The sequence below is a fragment of the Hemitrygon akajei genome, chromosome 12 (genome assembly GCF_048418815.1).
Source record: "Hemitrygon akajei chromosome 12, sHemAka1.3, whole genome shotgun sequence".
NCBI lineage: Eukaryota > Metazoa > Chordata > Chondrichthyes > Myliobatiformes > Dasyatidae > Hemitrygon > Hemitrygon akajei.
Genome location: NC_133135.1, coordinates 106055072 through 106077076, shown reverse-complemented (window position 1 = coordinate 106077076; position 22005 = coordinate 106055072). Strand labels below are relative to the sequence as shown.

Sequence of the window (22005 nt, the reverse complement as noted above, 5' to 3'; positions counted from 1 at the left end):
ACCTGCTGAATTCCTCCAGCCTGTTGTGTGTGTTGCTTTGACGCTAGCATCTGCAGAGTATTCTGTGCTTACGAAGTAAATTGGAAGGAGATGCTGGCAGGGATGACAGCAGAGCAGCAACGGTGTGAGTTTCTGGGAAAGATGAGGAAGGTGCAGGATAGATGTGTCATGGTCCGGATCGGTTTCCCTTTAAATTTATCTAGGTTGTGTTATGATCTGGTCCATTGATTCCTTGTTCCCCTTTAATTCCCTGTTTCACGTGTCCCTTGATCTTGGTGATTAAGGTAATTTACTCTCGACTGAACCAGCAGTTTATAAGCCCCTGGCTTCAGCCGTTTGGGGCGAGAGCGTTATGAAACATTAGCGAAGTCATCATAGCTACCGGCAGCCAAAATCATCTTGCCGGAGCAAACCAAGACTTCTCCCGCAGCAAGTGCCAGCAATTCGCCTTCCCTTGCCAGAGTGGGTCCGGGCAAGGTTAACCCACCAGGGGTGAGTTAAGAGCTCCCGCAGCTTGGAACAAACTTGCGTCCAGTGATAGTACCGTCTGTTGTTTTGTCGTCGTGTATCCAGCGCAGTAGGCAGGCCGTTTGCCGCTACTCGAATGGACTGTCGTTGTGTGGTCTCCGTGTCCATGTCCTGTCTAAAGAGGGGTCCGGGCCCTGTACCCTAGAAGGGTTCTGACCCGGTGTTAAAGGGTCCTGGCTCCATGCCTGGTGTCTTAAGGCGGAGTCCCGGCTCAGTGTTTCATGTCCTGTGTTTGAGTATCAAGTGCTGGCCGTGGTGTTCCTGGTCTCCAAGTGCTGGCCGTGGTGTTCCTGGTCTCCAAGTGCTGGCCGTGGTGTTCCTGGTCTCCAAGTGCTGGCCGTGGTGTTCCTGGTCTCCAAGTGCTGGCCGTGGTGTTCCTGGTCTCCAAGTGCTGGCCGTGGTGTTCCTGGTCTCCAAGTGCTGGCCGTGGTGTTCCTGTTCTCCAAGTGCAGGGTCTGTGTTCTGAGTCCTGGCTCTGATCCCTGATCTTTAAGTCCTGGCACCCCAGACCCTGAGTCCCAGCCTAGTCCCGGGCCTGATCCCTCGTCCACTACGCCTATTCCCATTTCCTCTTTGCTCTCCTTGATTTCCCTGTTCTATCCTTGCATCATGGTTCTCCTTGTAAAGAGTAATAAACTATTTTAGTTAACCTTATAAAAACGTGTTTGTGTCCTGCATTTGGGTCCTCCCCCAGCCCCAATGCCCCCCACAGTGTGACAAGATGTAACCCAAGAGCAAAGAAATACTCAAAAGGCAAAATAATTCAACGTCGCAGACAAGGAAAGTCTAAGCTAATGTAACGGCAAATGAAACAGCATAGATCAAAGCAAAAGGTAGCAGGAAGACAGAGGATGCGAAGTTTTAAAAACCTACAGAAAGCAACTAAAATAATCATTAGGAGGGAAAAGATTTAATATGAAAGCAAGCTAGAAAACAATATCAAAGGGAATAGTAAAAGCTTTTTCAAGTGTATGAAAAATAAGAGAGGTGAGAGTGGATATAGACTACTAGAAAGTGAGGCTGGAGAAATAATGGCAGGGGACAAGCAGACGGCTGATGAACGGAATGAGTATTTTGCATGTGGTTCACCGTGGAAGACACTAACAGTGTGCCAGATGTTGAAAGGTGTGAGAAAAGTTACTGTTAGAAGGGAGAAGGCTGGAAAATGTAAGGTCATGCACTTTGGTAGAAGAAATAAATGTGCAGGCAATTTTCTAAATGGGGAGAAAATAAAACAATCTGAGATGCAGAGTGACTTGGGAGTCCTTGTGCAGAACATTCTGAAGGTGAACTTGCAAGTGGACTCGACAGCGAGGAAGGCAAACGCCACGTTGGCATTCACTGCAAGAGGTCTAGAATACAAGAGCAGGGATGTGATGCTGAGGCTTTGTAAGGCGTTGGCGAGGCCTCACCTTGAGTATTGTGAACAGTTTTGGACCCCTCATCTTAGAAAAGATGTGCTGGCATTGGAGAGGGTCCAGAGGAGGTTCACAAGGATGATTCCAGGAATGAAAGGGTTATCATATGAGGAACATTTGATGTCTCAGCGTCTGTACTCGCTGGAATTCAGATGGATGAGGGGGATCTCATTGAAACCTTTTGAATGTCGAAAGGCCTCGACAAAGTAGATGTGAAAAGGATGTTTCCCATGGTGGGGGGAGACACGAGGACAAGAGGGCACAGCCTCAGAATAGAGGGGCATCCATTTAAAACAGAGATGAGGAGAAATTTCTTTAGCCAGAGGGTGGTGAATTTTTGGAATTTGTTACCACAAGCCAGATCTTTGGGTGTATTTAGGTCTGAGGTTGATAGGTTCTTGATTGGCCATGGTATCAAAGGTTATGGGGCGAAGGCCGGGAAATGGGGGTGAGGAGGGGGGAAAGAAAAGATCAGCCATGATTGAATGGTGGAGCAGGCTCGATGGGCCAAATGGCCTGATTCTGCTCCTATGTCTTATGGAGATCTGATAGAGGTTTACAAGATTATGAAAGGCATAGATAGAGTGGTCAGGGAGTATCTATTTCCCCAGGGCTGAAATGACTAATGTCAGAAGGCAAATATTGCAGGTGAAAGCTGGTAGGTTCAAAGAGGGTGTGAGGGTTAAGCACATTACTGGGAGAGTTATGGATGCCTGGAATGTGCTGCCTGGTATGGTGGTAGGGGCAAATACATTAGAGGCTTTTAAAAGATGTTTGGTTATACACATGGATGTGAGGAAGATGAAGGGTTATGGACATATGGATACAGGAATATGGATATGGCCCATTGAACCTCTCTGCCAAAACTGCTCACAATACTACAAGTGAGGCCTCAATAGTGTCTTATAAAGCCGTAATATTACATCCTTGCTTTTATATTCTAGTCCATCGCATTTGCCTTCGTTGCTGAGGGGCCCTTGGATCCCAGGCTGGGGACACCTGCTTTAGGAGGTTAAGGATGTTTGGTTTGTCACCGAGTGTGTTATGAACTTCGACCAATGTACTAGAACGTAGAAGAGGTCAGCACAGGAACAGGCCATTCGGCCCACAATGTTGTGCTGAACCAGCTAAAGTGCAAATCAAAAACACCCAAACACTAATCCCTCCTCCCTACACCATGTCCATATCACTCCATCCTCCTCACATCCATGTGTCTATCCAAACGTCCCTTAAAAGCCTCTAATGTATTTGCCTCTACCACCACACCAGGCAGCGCATTCCAGGCATCCAAGACCCTCTGAGTAAAACGCTTTCCCCTCACATCCCCCTTGGACCTACCCTGTCTCATCCTCAATGCATGGTCACTGGATTTAGACATTCCTACGCTGGCGGAGAAAAGTCCCTGTCTGTTGTTTCTACGCCTCTCGTAATCTGATAAGCCTCTATCAGATCTTCCCTCAGCCTCCGCTGCTCCAGAGAAAACAGCACCAGGTTAATTGGGCCTCTCATGATAGCACATGCCCTCTAAACCAGGCAGTGTCCTGGTAACCCTCTTCTGCTCCCTCTCCAAAGTACTGCTGAACGTGTCCTGACTCTTTGCACTGTGGTGTGCTGTGGCCATTTGAGTGCACAGGAACACGGCGAAGCTGCACAGAGACAAGAACTCAGCCCAGAACATCACGGGCACATCCTTCCCAACCATCGGCCATATCTACAGGAGGCGCTGCCTCACAAAGGCAGCATCCATCATCAAAGATCCCCACCATCCTGGCCATGTCATCTTCTCACAGCTACCGTCAGTCCCACACCACCAGGTTCAGGAACAGCTACATCCCTTCAATCACTCTGTTCTTCAACCAACTGGCACACCCCTAATCACCATGATCACTTTGGCCCTGTCCCACCAAATTATCCAAAAATGCCTAGTTTCTTACAAAAATACACGCACACGCACACACTACACTGCCTCTATATCTACCAGTTCCACTCTCCGCTGTGTTAGTGAAATTTTGCGATCCCGTGGTCATTGACCTGAGCAGATCCATGTGTGAGTGCTAATCTTAAAAATACTCACCCACTTAGGATTCGTTTGATTGCCACATGATGAGTCACAAACATATCCTGGATGAGCCTCCAAATGTTGTGACTATGATCAACGTCACCAGGAGATACCAAAGTTGATGCTGTAGAAGTCTTTATACTGCACAACCAGCAGGCATCATCCAGTTACAGTCTTGGAAGAAGAGGCCTCCTAACCCAATATTACATCACATTTTATATGTTAAAGAACAAAGGTCACAACAGGACAATTTCTACAGTTACAATGCATTCATAATGCTTCTGTTGAGTAGCACATAATTTTCAAACACCTAGTTCTTCACACCAACACACCCAAAATGATTGTCGTTAATCGCTGCTGTCTCTGGGCTGCATTGATATCTCAGGTGAATGGGTTTACAGTCGACCCTGGTCTGCAGCTCCAGGAAGACCACTGTTCTGAGCTGCATTTTAAACTCAATCTACATTCCACATCCAGGTCTGCAGACTGGTTGCTGTTGAAATTAATATTTGCTATAGTCCATAACTCTAGAATACTCCCTTACAGCCACTTCTGGACAAAAATAAATTCATCCCAGGAAAGGCCAAACCTTACAGAGGATCCAGTCAAGAAGGGCAGCAAAAGAGCCCTGTACTTTGGACCCACTTCCCCAATAACCCATCATATCTCTATGTTCACCCTCACCTTCGCTATCATCCCCGTTGGCTACCTACAATACTCTAGGCAAAGATTATTCCAGAAATTTAACCAGCAGTCTTTAAAATGCAGCTTCGTCCTTCGTATGCCCGATGTCTCCCTTCCCGTTGTCTGATTGCAGTTTAATTGTGGTGCTAAAAATCAGTAGAGACCATCCGCAAGGTAAATGTATCAGGCTCACAGGTAACAGGTCACACTCCATGTCCTGAGAAAAGGTGACCAGAATCTTGACAACTCGTTTCTCAGACCCTCTCGTTGAGGTGCAGGAGGGCTTGAGGTGGTCTCTATGTGAATGACCGCAATGGCCTCACTCCCCAACTCCATACACCCTAATGTGGTCTTATTGAAAATTACTCCAGAATACACCCTAACATGGTCTTATCGAATATTACTCCAGAATACACCCGAACATGGTCTTATCGAAAATTACTCCAGAATACACCCGAACATGGTCTTATCGAAAATTACTCCAGAATACACCCGAACATGGTCTTATCGAAAATTACTCCAGAATACACCCTAACATGGTCTTATCAAATATTACTCCAGAATACACCCTAACATGGTCTTATCGAAAACTACTCCAGAATACACCCTAACATGGTCTTATCGAAAACTACTCCAAAATACACCCTAACATGGTCTTATCGAAAATTACTCCAGAATACACCCTAACATGGCCTTATCAAATATTACTCCAGAATACACCCTAACATGGTCTTATCGAAAACTACTCCAGAATACACCCTAACATGGTCTTATCGAAAACTACTCCAGAATACACCCTAACATGGTCTTATCGAAAACTACTCCAAAATACACCATAACATGGTCTTATCGAAAATTACTCCAGAATACACCCTAACATGGTCTTATCAAATATTACTCCAGAATACACCCGAACATGGTCTTATCGAAAACTACTCCAGAATACACCCTAACATGGTCTTATCGAAAACTACTCCAGAATACACCCTAACATGGCCTTATCAAATATTACTCCAGAATACACCCTAACATGGTCTTATCGAAAACTACTCCAGAATACACCCTAACATGGTCTTATCGAAAACTACTCCAGAATACACCCTAACATGGTCTTATCAAATATTACTCCAGAATACACCCTAACATGGTCTTATCAAATATTACTCCAGAATACACCCGAACATGGTCTTATCAAATATTACTCCAGAATACACCCTAACATGGTCTTATCAAATATTACTCCAGAATACACCCTAACATGGTCTTATCGAAAACTACTCCAGAATACATCCTAACATGTTATCGAAAATTACTCCAGAATACACCCTAACATGGTCTTATTAAAAATTCTACTTGCATTCTTTCTTGTAAAAGTTGCATTTACTTATATTTGCTTGTGAATGCTGCTTGTCTGCTGCTATTTGCCTGTGACGCTGCTGGGAGTAAGTTTTCATTGTACCTTTGCATAGGGTACAGTGCTGAATTACTCCTTTCAACATCAGAATCAGGTTTAATGTCACCAGTGTATGTGTACTAGTACATTTGCAATTCATAATTTAAAAACTATAAATTACAATAAGACATACATACATACACACATGTGTATAAATACAGTAAATATTAAGTTAAATTAACCAAATGGAGCAAAAACCAGCAAAAAGTAGTGAGGTAGTGTTCATGGGTTCAGAAATCTGATGGCAGAGGGGAAGAAGTTGTCCCTGAATGGCCGAGTGTGTGCCTTCAGGCTCCTGAAGATGGCAATGAGAAGAGGGCATGTCCTGGATGATGGGGAAGACCCTTAGTGACTGATGTCGTCCCGTTTGCAGGCATTTCGCCGTTTGAAGACGTTCTCGATGCTGGGGAGGCTAGTGCCGGGATGGGGCTGGCCGAGTTCGCATCTTTCCGCAGCTTTGCCCGGTCGCTCCACGCCAGAGACGACGGTGCAAGCAGCTGAAGCGCTCATTTGACAATCGGCTGGGGTTTGACAAGCCGGGACTCGAGCTGCGGGATAAGACAAAGCGGAGGAGCGGGATGGAATTAAGCGTGAAACGGCACCACATCAAAAAATGATGAGTCGGGAGCTCACTGCGGCGGGCGCCGCTTCAAACGCAGCCTCCAGCAGAGCGGACCATGGGAGGTTAAGTGTGGGTCTGGACGGCGCTGCCTGTGCTGGACAGCTGGCGCATTCACGATGGGCCGAGTGGGTCCTGCCCGCCGGGAAACCGAGTCGGGGGGTAGTAAACCTATGACAGCGGGTTGGACTCCCGTCGCTGTGTGTAGGGAGTGTGCGCGATCTCCCCACCACCACGTGGGGTTCCCCATATACCCAAACGATTCAGAAAACGCAGAGACTACTGGAAGAACTCAGCAGGTCGGGTAGCAGCTGTGGAAACGAATTCGACGATTCGGGCCGAGACCCTTCATCAGGGTAAATGAGCTTCCAACGGGGGCTCCGGTTTTCTTCCATATTCCAAAGGCGAATAGGTTAAGGTGAGTCGAGGGCAGGTTATGTTGGCGCATCCTCGGACTGTGCTGGCCGTCGGCGCAAAACAAGAAGGACACACACTTCACTGTACGCGTCACAAGTAAAAGTTATCTTTAAACGACCAAGGTGCAGGTGAAGAGGGATCTGTCAGGAGACAAGAAGCAGGGTATTCCCTCAGCCGCAGGAAACCTGGAGGAGAGGCTTAAGACCTCAATAAGTCGTTCCAGTTTCTTTTTGTGGCTTCACACACACTGACTGACCTTAAACTGGAAAGCACGCATCAATAATTTACAAGACCGCGTCTATTATCTCCCTTACCTTATGTAAATGAACGTAGAGCTTCCGATCACCGCCCGGGACAGAATAGTTCGACCAACATCCAAGCTGGGAACTTTGTCCCGCCAGCTCGTTTCCATCAGAGACACTCCCTCCCAGAAGAAGGAAGTGGAGCGTAGAAAAAGGTTTTCAGAAGCAAAATAAATAATATCGGGAATCTCAAAGGGGAGGGCTCACGAAATCTATTGGAGGAAGGGAATCCTGATTCCCACCTCCTATCTCTCCCTCAGCTTTGAGACCTGAAGAAGGGCCTCGGCTCGAAATCTCTGTGGATGCTGCCCGACCGGCTGAGTCCCTCCAGCGTTATGTGCGCGTTGGAGAGGTTGGCCTCGGGCGGGGAGGGTGGTGGGGGAAGAGGAGGGGAGGACGAAGGAGGGGGGGGTATTTGAGCTGGGGTGGGGTAATTACGTTTGGCGGCGATCTAGAGATTTTGGGGGTTGAGGGGTCGGGGGTTGGAAGACGTTCCAAGTGTCACGTTTGAACCACCACAACAGAGGCAAGGCTACCTAGGGGAACCAGTGGTCCAGGGGAAATGGATTCTAAATCCCACAAAATCTCCTGGAGTCTGGTCAAACATGGGCAGGGAAATCTCTTCTGGATTCCTTCCTCCTCCTACCCCTCCCTCAGCTGACAACTCCATGATGCATTGGAGCAGAATTAGGCCATTCAGCCCATTGCCATTCTATCATGGCAAATTTACTTTCCCCTCCCAACTCCATTCTTCAGCCTTTTCCCTGTACTTCCTTTGCTCCAAGCTCCACCACACTGAATAGCAGTGGGGGGGGGAGCGGGGCACAGAATATCCACTGGGGGGGGGAACTATCAACGAGTGGGTGGTGACTGACCCGGCCATTTCCTGAAGAGGGCTGTTGCCGAGGATTGATGGTGGTCGGTCGGTGATGGACCAGAGGGAGTAATGGATGATCTTTTGTTCACCCCCGACTAACCCCTGTGCAGACAAGGATCTTCTACCCTTCCCCTCCCCCTCCCCAGTATTGTGTGACATTAAGTTACCCTCAGTGGTAGAGACTTGGGACAGACCTGATGCTGGCCTATGGCCTCATGTTGTGGATTATCCCTTGTTCTGAGGTTGTAGCCCTCTGGGGGGGAGCCTGGTGGTGTGCAGAAGGGCGCGGCACACTTGGTTCAGACCCGGAGAAGTGACTCATATCCTGCTGTCCCGCCACATCTCGTCGTGAATGGTAGGAGTACTCGCACCTCAGGCGGAAGGAGGTTCTGAGGGGTGTCTCCTCATCCTCAGCCATGGTTTTACCAGCGAGGGAGCGCCAAAGGCCATGTTGGATCGTTCACAACTATACACAATGGTACCTCCTGTCACGAATTAGTGATCGCTGAGTGTATGTCCGTGGTCTTCTGCTGTTGTAACCTGTCCACTTCAAGGTTCGACGTGTTGTGCATTCAGAGACGCTTTTCTGCTCACCACTGTTGTAATGTGTGGTTATTTGAGTTACTGTCTCTTTCCTGTTATCCTGAACTAATCTGTCCATTCTCCTCTGACGGCTCTCATTAACAAAGTGCTTTTGCCCACAGAGCTACCGATCGCTGAATGTTTTTTTTGTTTCTTACACCATTCTCTGCACGTTCTAGAACCTGCTGTGCCTGCAGATCCCAGATACTCAGACCACACCATCAACCATTCCACCGTCTAAGTCACTGAGATCACATTTCTCTCCCATTCCGATGCTCGGTCTGAAAAACAGCCGGACCTCTTGACCACGTCCATGTTTTTGTGCATTGAGTTGCTGCCACGCGATCGGCTGATTAGAAATTTTCATTAACAGGCGGTGGCCACTGATTTGTGCTCAGCCGTGTGGCTAGTGGATGAGCATAAGACCCCAATCATCGTGAGGCCATAAGACACAGGAGTGAAATTAGGCTATTCAGCTCATTGAGTCCATCTCCGGACTCACTGACCTCAGCCTTTGTTCTTCCGGTTTAAACCTTCGGTATCACCCCCTCTGCCTCCTACATTCCAAGGAATAAATACCTAAACTGGACAGTCTTTCCTCTAAGCCAAGTCTTCAGGGGCTGACAACATTCTTGTAAATGACTTAAGTGTACTTTCCAGTTTAAGCATGCCTTCCTATTTCTGGCTTAAGTTGGTGCTGGTGAATCTCAGCGACTTCTGGCTGGTGGCCAGTCAAACGATGAAAACAATGAAGTACTTGTTAATCGCTGTTTTTTTGTTTTGCTGGCAAATGATCCCCGTAAACAATGGCCCGTAACTTCCCTTTGGACTTGGAGGTGATTCCATGTGGCAGAACCAACGTGAGGCGAGGCGGCGGCTCAGGAACTGAGGTCCTGAGGTTCGATCGATTTAAGCGCCAGGCCAAATTGGAAAGGTGGGGTACAGGCAAAGTCGTGGAGGCAGGGTCCAGGACCCAGAGCATATCGAAGCCATTACACCCGACATTTGGATGATGAATTAGGCACCAGGCCAGGTTGAAGAGGTTTGTGCGTCGGGGCCTGAGGCAAGGGATGGGCCGGTTCAGCTCGCTGTTCCACTCTGCGCTGAACTAAGGGTCTCTGGACTTACCTTGTAGACTTCTGTCAGGATTTTGCATCTTTTTGCACAGTTTGTTTTTTTTTTACTCTCTGCACACTGGGTGTTTGTTGGCCTTTTATTAACGGGTTCATTGGGGTTTCTTTGTTTAGTGGCTGCATGTTAGGAGACGAATCTCAAGTTGCATAAAGTATACATACTTTGATAATAAGTGTACTTTTGAACTTTGCAAACTGTACACAGCACTGCAAGTGCAGCCTCATCAGCAACTTCCACAACCGCAATGTAATGTCCCAAATCCTATACTTTGATGGTTTCAGAACAGCCCATGAACACTACAGCCTTGTTCTTTTATTTTTGCACAATTTATTTATTTTGTCATTTATAGTAAGTTCATTCCTTTTTGCTGCACAGCTGCCGCAAAACAACCAATTTCACATCATAGAAGACCAGTGATTCTGATTCTATTCCATTCTATTCTGAATCAATCCTGATTCTGTTTCTGAAAAGTACACGCAAGGGTCAGCAGGATGCTATTACAACTCGGGCATCAGGGTTCAGAGTTCAACTACGACGCTATCTTAAGGAATTTGTGAGCCCTTCCTCAGGAACATATGAGTTTTGTCAGGCCTGCTCCCACTGGCACCGCCAGTCTACACACGCAGGCACCTCCCAGTCTCCACCTAGCCAATAAAGTTACCTGCCTCATCACCGGCAGCTTATTTAACCCCGGTTCTCATCCACAGTCCTTGTTCACTCGTCGAACCAGCTGACTCAACCATTTGCTCCTGGCCTTCACTCTCCGTGTCTAAACTTTACCTTGTTGCCTGTTGTGCTTAATTTCTGTTCTTTCTTGTTTTGTGCCCGCTCTTGGCTTGATATTTTTGCAATCTGTTTTTACAGTTATTGTTCACCGCTGCTCTGTTTTTGGACCAAGCCTTTTCTATGTGTCCTTACCTGCTTCCTCCAGGTGCCCCAGTTTCCTCCCACAGTCCAAAGACGTACCAGCTAGTAGGTTAATGTGTCACCGTAAACTGTCCTGCGCTGAGGCTAGTGTGGAATGGGTGGGTTGCTGGGTGGTGTGGGATGTAAGTGTCACTATCATGGTCTCTGCTGCAGGGTCTACATAGACCGTGGAAAAGGTTCGGCAATTGGCCCGTGAGTTTGCACGCTCCAGCTAACCAGAGTTTCATTATGGGAGTATTTAACGCCCTTCTTTTCACATTAGTCTTGCTGATACTTGATCAAAAGCACAATCATGTTTACTCTCCCTGCTTTCCCGCACCCTTGCCCGAGAAAGAGGACTACCGCCTCCACAAGATGCCATAAAGAAGAGCTATTCATTTAATATTCAGTTATTGTTTCCAGTCACGGTGTTGGCGTTAACTTTCAGTTTGAGAATTTTAGATTATGGTCAAGTTGGCCTAGTTTTTATTGTATTTCTTTTCCTTTAAGTGTTCTCGTTAAAGTCAGTGAACTGTCGACAGCCTCAGCATCTGTCTCGCTCCGCACTTGGCCGTTGCAAATGTTTTGACGGGAAAGGCCTGTTCCGCGCTGTATCTCTAAGTAAGGTTAAAAAAAAACAAGAAATGTTTGGTCTACGCAGAGCCCTCTTTGTTTCAGAGAAGCGATATTATTTTGTTAACATGGCACTGATTACCTGGTAAGATTATGTGAACCACATTGAACAACATTGAAGCACTTACCTAACTGGAGTAATACCCAATTACAATTTAACTTCGGTTACATTTGGCCAAGTTTCTTTTGTTCAATTGACATTTTATCAGTAATAAGTTAATTACAGATTCCACCATTCTCCTCTCCGCTGTCTCTCCAACCATAAGTGACCCGATCTAAAATTTGTTCTGTGTTGGAACATTGAAATTTAATCTGCACAAGAGCTTCCTGGACCTGCTGTGATTGACTGCAAAGAATGCCCTAATTCAGAATAAAGATTGCTGGGCAATTCAGACACCAAACTCAGGAGGAACTCAGTAGGTTAGGCGGCATCTATGAGGGAAATGAACAGTCGATGTTTCGGGCCTAGGCGCTTCTTCAGGACCAGAAAGGAAGGTGGCAGAAGCCCAGCTGAAGACACGAGATTCTGAAGAAGCTGGAAATCCAGGGCAGCACACACAAAATGCTGGCGGAACTCAGCGGGTCAGGCAGCGTCTGTGGAGTGGAATCAACAGTCAACGTGTCGGACAGAACTGGAAAGGAATTGGGTGGAAGTGAGGATAAGAAGGTGGGGAAGGGGGAGGAGTGCAAGCTGGCAGGTGATAGGTGGGACCAGGTGAGGGAGGAGGTGGGTAGGCGGGGGAGGGGATAATAAAGTGAGAAACTGAGAGCTGATTAAGAAATTTAACATTTCTTTCTTAAATGTGTTTTTTTTTTAATGATTGCAAGAGTATATTCAACTCCAAAAACTTTGGGTGCAGCAGCTCTACAGTATCAGTGTTGATCAGAGGAGTTGACAGGTGGGTCGGAGAACGAGGCGCTGGAGGCTGTCTTTCCTGTTGGTGCTGCCCCCCACTGTTTGATCAGTGGGATGACAGGCTGGATGACTGGGCACTGGACCATCAATTTGTGGGACATGTTTCTCAGTGTCTTGGACTATATATGTATTTTCTTGCATGACTATATTTGTTCACTGCTTTGAAAGTGCTGTGTATGTTTTGCACCTTGGCCCCAGAGGAACGCTGCTTTGCTTGTTTGTATTTATATGATAATTAAACTTGATTTGATTTGATTTGACGGGTGGAAGAGGTAAAGGAATCCAATAGGAGAAGAGCAGGACCGTGGGAGAAAGGGAAGGAGGAAGGGCACCGGAGGCATTGATGGGCATATCATGAAGGCAGGAGAGGACACACAAAATGCTAGAGGAACTCGGTAGGTCAGGCAGCATCTCTGGAGGGGAATAAGCAGTGAATGCTTTGGGCTGAGACCCTTCATCAGGACTGGAAAGAAAAAGGGTAATTCTCTGTCAATCATTGCTGAGGAAGTTTATTTTGTCTTTGGCTTGTTTCAAATGTAATGTGTGCGTGTAATTTGTCGAGGAAATTAAAGAAATATAAATCAGCGCATTATTTGTCAAAGAAAGAATGACCTATTTGTCTAGTGCCTCGAAGCGCATTTAAGAATGTCTTGAAATGCTTTATAGTTCTTGATGTGCCTACGGTGTAATTGCAGATGGAGAGGAAGAAATACGATGGCTGATTACTGAATACTCAGATCCCACAGAAGCTGAAAATTCAACTTCAACCTTCAAAGTAAATTTATTATCAACGTCACCATATACAACCCTGAGATTCATTCTCTTGCAGGCATTCACAATAGAACAAAGAAATGCATCATCCTCATCATTATTTGCCGTGTTTGTTGTACGACGTGGGCAGTCACAGTCTTTGACCGTGATTGTTCTCCACAAATTTTTCTACAGAAATGGTTTGCCATTGCCTTCTTCCGGGCAGTGTCTTTACAAGTCGGGTGACCCCAGCCATTATCAATACTCTTCAGAGATTGTCTGCCTGGTGTTAGTGGTCACATAGCCAGGACTTGTGATCTGCACCGGCTGCTCATACGGCCGTCTGCCACCTGCTCCCGTGGCTTCACGTGACCCTGACTGGGGGAGGGGGGTGGACTAAGCAGGCGCTGCACCTTATCCAAGAGTGACCTGTAGGTTAGCGGAGAGAAGGATTGCCTTACACCTCCTGAGACAGAGAAGCAGTTTCAGCGACAGGTTACTATCGATGCAATGCTCCTCAGACAGGATGAAGAGGTCAATACTCCCCAACGCCATTAGGCTTTACAATTCTACCGCCAGGACTTAAGAACTTTTTAAAAGCTACTATTAATGCTTTTTGAGATAGTGATTTAGATGCATATCATATTTTTTACTGAGTTAAGTATTGTATGTAATTAGTTTTGCTACAACAAGTGTATGGGACATTGGAAAAAAGTTGAATTTCCCCATGGGGATGAATAAAGTATCTATCTATCTATCTATCTATCTATCTATCTATCTATCTATCTATCTATCTATCTATCTTTAGTAGGGATGTTTCACCATCCTGCCACCTTGGGCAGTGGATACAAAAGCTCTTATGGTCTTCCACCGGTTAACCTTTTCAATTTCCTGGGTTGTGCTTTCATTTAAGCTCAGTGGCGTGTACTTCTTATTAGAATTGCTCATGCTCGCGTGGAGCGCTGAATCCTGTCTTCATGGATGGAAGTATATCCCGTGAACTTTTATCTGACTGTTGTGTACATTTTTTATGTCTCTTCCGCTTTCTGCCCTTGGAGGTGTTGATCTAAGTGCATTCAAATATACAGTGTTCACAAAAATTTGTCATTTCAATTCTTAGTTTTCTTTGTAAATTTTCCAGATCAGTTTTGGACCAAGATATTAAGCCAAAAAATGTTAATATAGGTATAGCAAAAGTGTTTATTGCCTTTGTTATATTTACACTGTTGAGCTGTTTGGCAGATTTTCATAAGCCTTTAAATAAATTCTGTTGGACTTTTTCCCTTTATTGCACTATCATCTATTTCCTTGGCTTGTTGATATCCCAGATATTTATATGTTTCATATTCATCCATCGGTTGTATTGTACCCGGCTGCTCTGTTTTGTGTTCTACTAGCTCTATCGCACCTTTCTTTATGTTTAATGTTCTGCACTTATCTAGTCCGAAGTTCATGTTTATATCTTTCAAAAATAGTTTTACTGTTTGAATTAATTAATTTAGCTTTACTGATGAAGGAGCAGATAATGGCAACTCATCCACGTACAGAAAGTGTGTCAAGGTATAATTCATTTAGTTGGTCCAGATATGATACCCTGATTTCATCTGAATTCAATACATCAGAGAGCGAGACAGAACCATAGTGAGCTTAGAGAGTCGGCCTCAAAAAATCCCTTTCTTTTTTTCAAAGTTTCCAAAATGTTTAAGTTTCAAAGTGCATTTATTATCAAAGAATGTATAAATTATACAACCTTGAGATTTGTTTTCTTACAGGCAGTCGGTTTATTCTGATAACGATGGTTATTCTTCCTCGGTTATTAATAGATAGGGTGTATACCAATGCTTTATCAGAAGTTGAAGGAATTTCTGAAGTATTGGGTGTAGTTTGCACGTATTAACCATGAGTGTGGGACAGAATCCAATGCTTTTTGGTAGTCACTATAACAGCATGAAAGGTTTCAGCTTTTCCGCTGGGCTTGATTTCGAATTGTGGAATCTGTTATCAGCTGCTCTCAGCGTTCTTTCACACCGTTACTTCATGCTTTCTGCTTTTCTGTAGGTATATCATGGTTGTCTAAGTGAGTGGTGATTAGCTGCGAGATACATGATGCTGCAGTTTTATACAGAGTTTGTAAACAAGTGATAGGGTTGCCCCTCTTAGCTCCTGTCAAAAATCCGGGTTCTTTTTCAGGAGTCTTGAGAAAACTGTTGATATTTATTAATAGATGAAGACAAGTAAATTATTAGACCAAAATTTATGAATATTATCACTCTGGTACTTTTCAGTTGTGGGGATTTTTTATAACCTCTTTTAGGATATCATCGTAACATCAGGTGTTTGCATTTCTTCAATTGTGTGAGTGTGTTCTCTTATTACTAATATTATTATTTTCATTTGTATTTGCACATTTTGTTGTCTTTTTTTGTCCATCCTCTTGGTGTGGTCTTTCATCGATTCTACTGTGTTTCTTGGATTTACTGAGTATGCCCGTAAGACAAAGAATCTCAGGGTCGTATATGGTGACATATATGTACTTCGATAATAGATTTACTTTGAACAATGCCTTGCTGACCTTTTAACATATTCTAAGTTCAATCTAACCCTTCCTCCACGTAGCCCTCCATTTATTTTCCATCCATGTACCTACCTAAGACCGTAAAATATAGGAGCAGAGTTAGGCCATTCAACCCGTAAAGTCTGCTCTGCCATTTCATCAAGGCAGATTTATGATCTGACTTAATCTTTCCTTTCCCCAGTCAGAAAAATTGTCTACAAATGGAGGAAACTCAGGACTGTTGCTACTCTCCCTAGGAGTGGGCGCCCTGCTAAGATCACATCAAAAGCACAGCATGCAAAGCTTAAGGGGGTGAAAAAGAACCCAAGGGTAACAACAAAAGACTGGCAGAAATCTCTGGAACTTGCTGAAGTCTCTGTTCGCGTGCCCACTGTAAGAAAAACACTGAGCAAGAACGGTGCTGGTGGAAGTTCACCACAGAGGAAACCACTGCTCTCCAAAAAACAAACACTGCTTCACATCTCAAGTTTGCAAGAGACCACCTGGATGTTCTACAATGCTTCTGGGACAATGTCAATAGGCTTTTGTCCTAGATGAGACAAAAGTTGAACTATTTGGCAGAAATGCACGCCGCTATGTTTGGAGGAAAAAGAGCACTGCACACCGACACCAAAACCTCATCCTGTGAAGCTTGCAGGAAGGAGCAGCATAGTTTGGGGCTGCTTTGCTGGACAGCTTGTGATCATTGAGAAAACAATGAATTCAAAATTGTATCAAGACATTTTACAGGCGAATGTCAGGGTAGCAGTTCGTCAGCTTGAAGCTTACTAGAAGTTAGATAATGCAACAAGACAATAATCCAAAAGACAAGGGAATGGTTTAAAAAGAAGAAAATTCATGCTTTGGAATGGCCGAGTCCAAGTCCTGACCTTAATCCTATAGAAATGTTGTGGAAGGACCTGAAGCGAGCGGTTCATGCAAGGAAGCCCATCAACATCCCAGAGTTGAAACAGTTTTGTAAGGAGGGATGACCTAAAATTCCTCCAAGCCGATGTGCAGAACTGATCAACAGTTACTAGAAATGATTGGTTGAGGATATTTATTCACTTACTTTCATCCCTGATTGTAACGCAATTGGGTCTGTCTGCAGTTTCCATTGAAGCAGTGATCTCAAATGCTCATTTAAATGCAAGTTGTGCTTCAATTAGGAGCCATTTCTGAATGCATTCTTCTAAGATTCCACAAACAAAACAATCCCTCAGTGCATCATTAATCCCATTACTGAGCTAGTAACCTCCTCAATTCAGCCACGCATGCTGAAATGGGCATCCCTTTTTAAATTCTAGTTATGAAATCTAAAGCGTTCTGCAGTCAATAATGACTTTGGTTCTAAATGTTCCTGCACTACTTTAACAGTATCAGGAATGCCTATTTCTGCTGGTTTGGTTTGAGTAGTTAAAATTTGAAGCAAACCATATGCCTTTGAACCCAATGCACTTAGCAAAGTGCACTTAGAATAAGTGTGAGGTTATCCACTTTGGGAGTAAGAACAGGAAGGCAGATTATTATCTGAACGGTGTAGAGTTAGGTAAGGGAGAAATACAAAGAGATCTAGGAGTCCTTGTTCATCAGTCACTGAAGGTGAATGAGCAAGTGCAGCAGGCAGTGAAGAAGGCTAATGGAATGTTGGCCTTTATTACAAAGGGAATTGAGTACAAGAGCAAGGAAATCCTCTTTCATTTGTAACAGGGCCCTGGTGAGACCACACCTGGAGTATTGTGTACAGTTTTGGTCTCCAGGGTTAAGGAAGGACATCCTGGCTGTAGAGAAAGTGCAGCGTAGATTCACAAGGTTAATTCCTGGGATGTCAGGACTGTCTTACGCAGAGAGGTTAGCGAGACTGGGCTTGTACACGCTAGAATTAAGGAGATTGAGAGGGGATCTGATTGCAACATATAAGATTATTAAGGGATTAGACAAGATAGAGGCAGGAAATATGTTCCAGATTCTGGGAGAGTCCAGTACCAGAGGGCATGGTTTGAGAATAAGGGGTAGGTCATTTAGGACAGAGTTAAGGAAAAACTTCTTCTCCCAGAGAGTTGTGGGGGTTTGGAATGCACTGCCTCGGAAGGCAGTGGAGGCCAATTCTCTGGATGCTTTCAAGAAGGAGCTAGATAGGAATCTTATGGATAGGGGAATCAAGGGATATGGGGACAAGGCAGGAACCGGGTATTGATAGTAGATGATCAGCCATGATCTCAAAATGGTGGTGCAGGCTTGAAGGGCCGAATGGTCTACTTCTACACCTATTGTCTATTGTCTATTATCTATTGTCTAAAATTGGTACTTGTTTTTCATTGGTTATTTCATTTGCTTCAAAATACTGCTCAATTCGCTCAGTATATTGAGGACTTTGTGATATGGTGCAACTCAAACTACCTGCGTCTCAATATCACCAAGACCAAGGAGATGGTGGTGGACTTTAGGAGATCTAGGCCTCATATGGAGCCAGTGATCATTAATGGAGAATGTGTGGAGCAGGTTAAGACCTACAAGTATCTGGGAGTACAGTTAGACGAGAAGCTAGACTGGACTGCCAACACAGATGCCTTGTGCAGGAAGGCACAGAGTCGACTGTACTTCCTAAGAAGGTTGGCGTCATTCAATGTCTGTAGTGAGATGCTGAAGATGTTCTATAGGTCAGTTGTGGAGAGCGCCCTCTTCTTTGTGGTGGCGTGTTGGGGAGGAAGCATTAAGAAGAGGGACGCCTCACGTCTTAATAAGCTGGTAAGGAAGGCGGGCTCTGTCGTGGGCAAAGTACTGGAGAGTTTAACATTGGTAGCTGAGCGAAGGGCGCTGAGTAGGCTACGGTCAATTATGGATAACTCTGAACATCCTCTACATAGCACCATCCAGAGACAGAGAAGCAGTTTCAGCGACAGGTTACTATCGATACAATGCTCCTCAGACAGGATGAAGAGGTCAATACTCCCCAATGCCATTAGGCTTTACAATTCTACCGCCAGGACTTAAGAACTTTTTAAAAGCTATTATTAATGCTTTTTGAGATAGTGATTTAGATGCATATCATATTTTTTACTGAGTTAAGTATTGTATGTAATTAGTTTTGCTACAACAAGTGTATGGGACATTGGAAAAAAAGTTGAATTTCCCCATGGGGATGAATAAAGTATCTATCTATCTATCTATCTATCTATCTATAAATTATCTGTTGTGTAATCAAACGTGTCAGTCTTTCCAATATAGACAGTCATTTCTGCTTTTTTAATGATTATCATCACCCGGTGCTCACGTTTTAGGAACCCGTGAATTCTTTCTTTCCCTTTATAAACCCATAAAGTCGTCCATTTTCTGACTTTTTCAAAAACTGGACCGCATCTTCCTTCTGAAGAGCATATGCTGTGCTGTTTTTTTGCAAATCTTGACTGTGCCTGCACCTGCTGGGCTGCTTTTCATTTTTTAAATCAAGCGTTTCTTGCCGCGTTTTTTAATTCGAACGTCTCACTGCACTTTAACAGGCCAGTAGCCTTCTCGGGTCCGTTTTAAAAATATCAAGTCACCAATATTATGTTCTGTAACTTCAAAACATTAAACTAATTTAATGGAAGAGACGGGAGTCTGAAAGGTGGGTCTAAATTCGTGTTTACTTTAAAGGATTTGTTTACATATCATATGATAGTGTGCAGATGCATGCAATTCACATATTTTCGCAGATATTACAGATTGCACTGAACTATTTAAATGAACAAGGATGCTTAATCAGACAATATGTTTACAATATTACTCAAATACTACTGAAATATTAAATACACAACATTTACATTTAGGGAATCCTAAACAAGTCCCTTGGCCAAACTCATCCATGTCTGTGTCCCATTGGCTAGCATATGCCTCATTTCATTAGCTGGAGTCTGAGCTAAATTTGTTACTGAAGTGCAAGACAGATGGAACCACTTCATCTTTAGTTTCCCATGGAATTTTGCTTTGGTCATTACAGCCAGCAGGATCTGGTCCAAGGTGATGTGTTTAAACTTCACAATGGCCAGGAGTAGCTTCTGGCCGAGCTTACTAATATTTCCCAACTGCTGGGTGGCCTTTTCGAATTTGCTGCTGAATGGGATGACTTCCAATCTGCACTGAAGAGCAAGGTTTGGAAGGTGTTTGCCCTCACAGAGTAGGCTGCTATCATCAGGTCTCCTCCTTGTCTCTCTACAGGCTAAGTGCACCAGGGTGTTGAGGAATGCATGTGTGCTGTGGTGGTCAGAGAGGTACTGACGGGAATAGTCTCATCACAGAAATACTCATAGGACAAATGGATCAACTCACCAACATTCCCAGCAACCTCGGAAATCTCCTGATTGTGGCCTTGGGTCCCACACCACCAGGTTCAGGAACAGTTATTACCCCACAACCATCAGGCTCCTGAACCAGCGTGGATAACTTCACTCACCACAATGAGCCTCAGGTCCCACACCACCAGGTTCAGGAACAGTTATTACCCCACAACCATCAGGCTCCTGAACCAGTGTGGATAACTTCACTCACCACAATGAGCCTCAGGTCCCACACCACCAGGTTCAGGAACAGTTATTACCCCACAACCATCAGGCTCCTGAACCAGTGTGGATAACTTCACTCACCACAATGAGCCTCAGGACCCACACCACCAGGTTCAGGAACAGTTATTACCCCACAACCATCAGGCTCCTGAACCAGTGTGGATAACTTCACTCACCACAATGAGCCTCAGGTCCCACACCACCAGGTTCAGGAACAGTTATTACCCCACAACCATCAGGCTCCTGAACCAGTGTGGATAACTTCACTCACCACAATGAGCCTCAGGTCCCACACCACCAGGTTCAGGAACAGTTATTACCCCACAACCATCAGGCTCCTGAACCAGTGTGGATAACTTCACTCACCACAATGAGCCTCAGGACCCACACCACCAGGTTCAGGAACAGTTATTACCCCACAACCATCAGGCTCCTGAACCAGTGTGGATAACTTCACTCACCACAATGAGCCTCAGGTCCCACACCACCAGGTTCAGGAACAGTTATTACCCCACAACCATCAGGCTCCTGAACCAGTGTGGATAACTTCACTCACCACAATGAGCCTCAGGTCCCACACCACCAGGTTCAGGAACAGTTATTACCCCACAACCATCAGGCTCCTGAACCAGTGTGGATAACTTCACACATCAACTCTGAACTGATTCCACAACCTCAGAATCAGAATCAGCTTTAATATCAGCATGTGTTGTGAAATTTTTTTACGTGGCAACAGTACATTGCAATGCATAATAATAAAAACTGTAAATTACATTTAAGTATATTTTTAAAATTTTTAAAATTAAATTAAATAAGAACTGCAAAAAGAGGGAAAAAAGTAGTGAGTTAGTGTTCATGGGTTCAGCGTCCTTTCAGAAATCTGATGGGAGAGCGGCAGAGCCTGTTCCCGAGTCTCTGTACCTCCTCCCCGATGGTTGCAGGTCCTGAGTGATGAGGGCTCTCAATGTCGGACTCCACCTTTAACATGCCCTGGACGCTGGGGAGGCTGGTGTCCATGATGGAGCTCACTGAATTTACAACTTCCTGCAGCTGATTTCGATTCTGTGCAGACCCCCTCCACCATTCCAGACGGTGATGCAGGCAATTAGAATGCTCTCCACGGTATATCTGTAGAAGTTTGGAAGTGTCTTTGGGACATCCCAACTCTCCTCAAACTCCTAATGAAATATAACCTCTGTTGTGCATTCTTTGTAACTGTATCAATATCAGACATCACACCCTGCAAAAACTCATTTCGGGGAGGTAGCACCACTACCCCCGCCCCCCCCCCCCCCCCCCGGTAGACCTCCCAACATTTAGGTTCCAGTGCCATGTTCACAATAGCTGCTGTCTTGGTTGATGAGTGGGCATAGTGTTTTGCTATTTCTGAATCAGGAAACATTTTCCTGAATAGCCCGCCTGTGTACTTACACGCCTGGAATGGCAGGTTATGCTCAACGATGGACGATGTAAAGTACACCTCAGCTCTAGTGACCTTCTCTGTCAGACTTTGGTTTTCTGCTGAAAAGAACCGTGAAATACTTGAGCAGCCTTAGCCTCCCTGATTCATTGTGGTCCCTAAAAGAAATAGAAGCACAAGTTGTATCCTTATTATATCGTCTTATTCAGAAA

The 22005-nt window shown here is 44.9% G+C and overlaps 1 protein-coding gene across 3 annotated transcripts in view; it reads right to left on the bottom strand.

The window, feature by feature from the left end:
• Positions 1–7612, bottom strand: part of il15l (interleukin 15, like) — a 98425-nt gene extending 90813 nt beyond the window's left edge. For 2 of the 3 annotated variants that reach the window (XM_073063783.1, XM_073063785.1), the window contains exon 1: positions 7493–7612. The gene's annotated coding sequence lies outside the window, so the exon portion shown is untranslated. Of the gene's footprint in view, positions 1–4020; positions 4198–7492 lie in introns of all 3 variants that reach the window. The other variant, XM_073063784.1, reaches the window with a different exon arrangement.
• Between the last annotated feature and the right edge of the window lie 14393 nt (positions 7613–22005).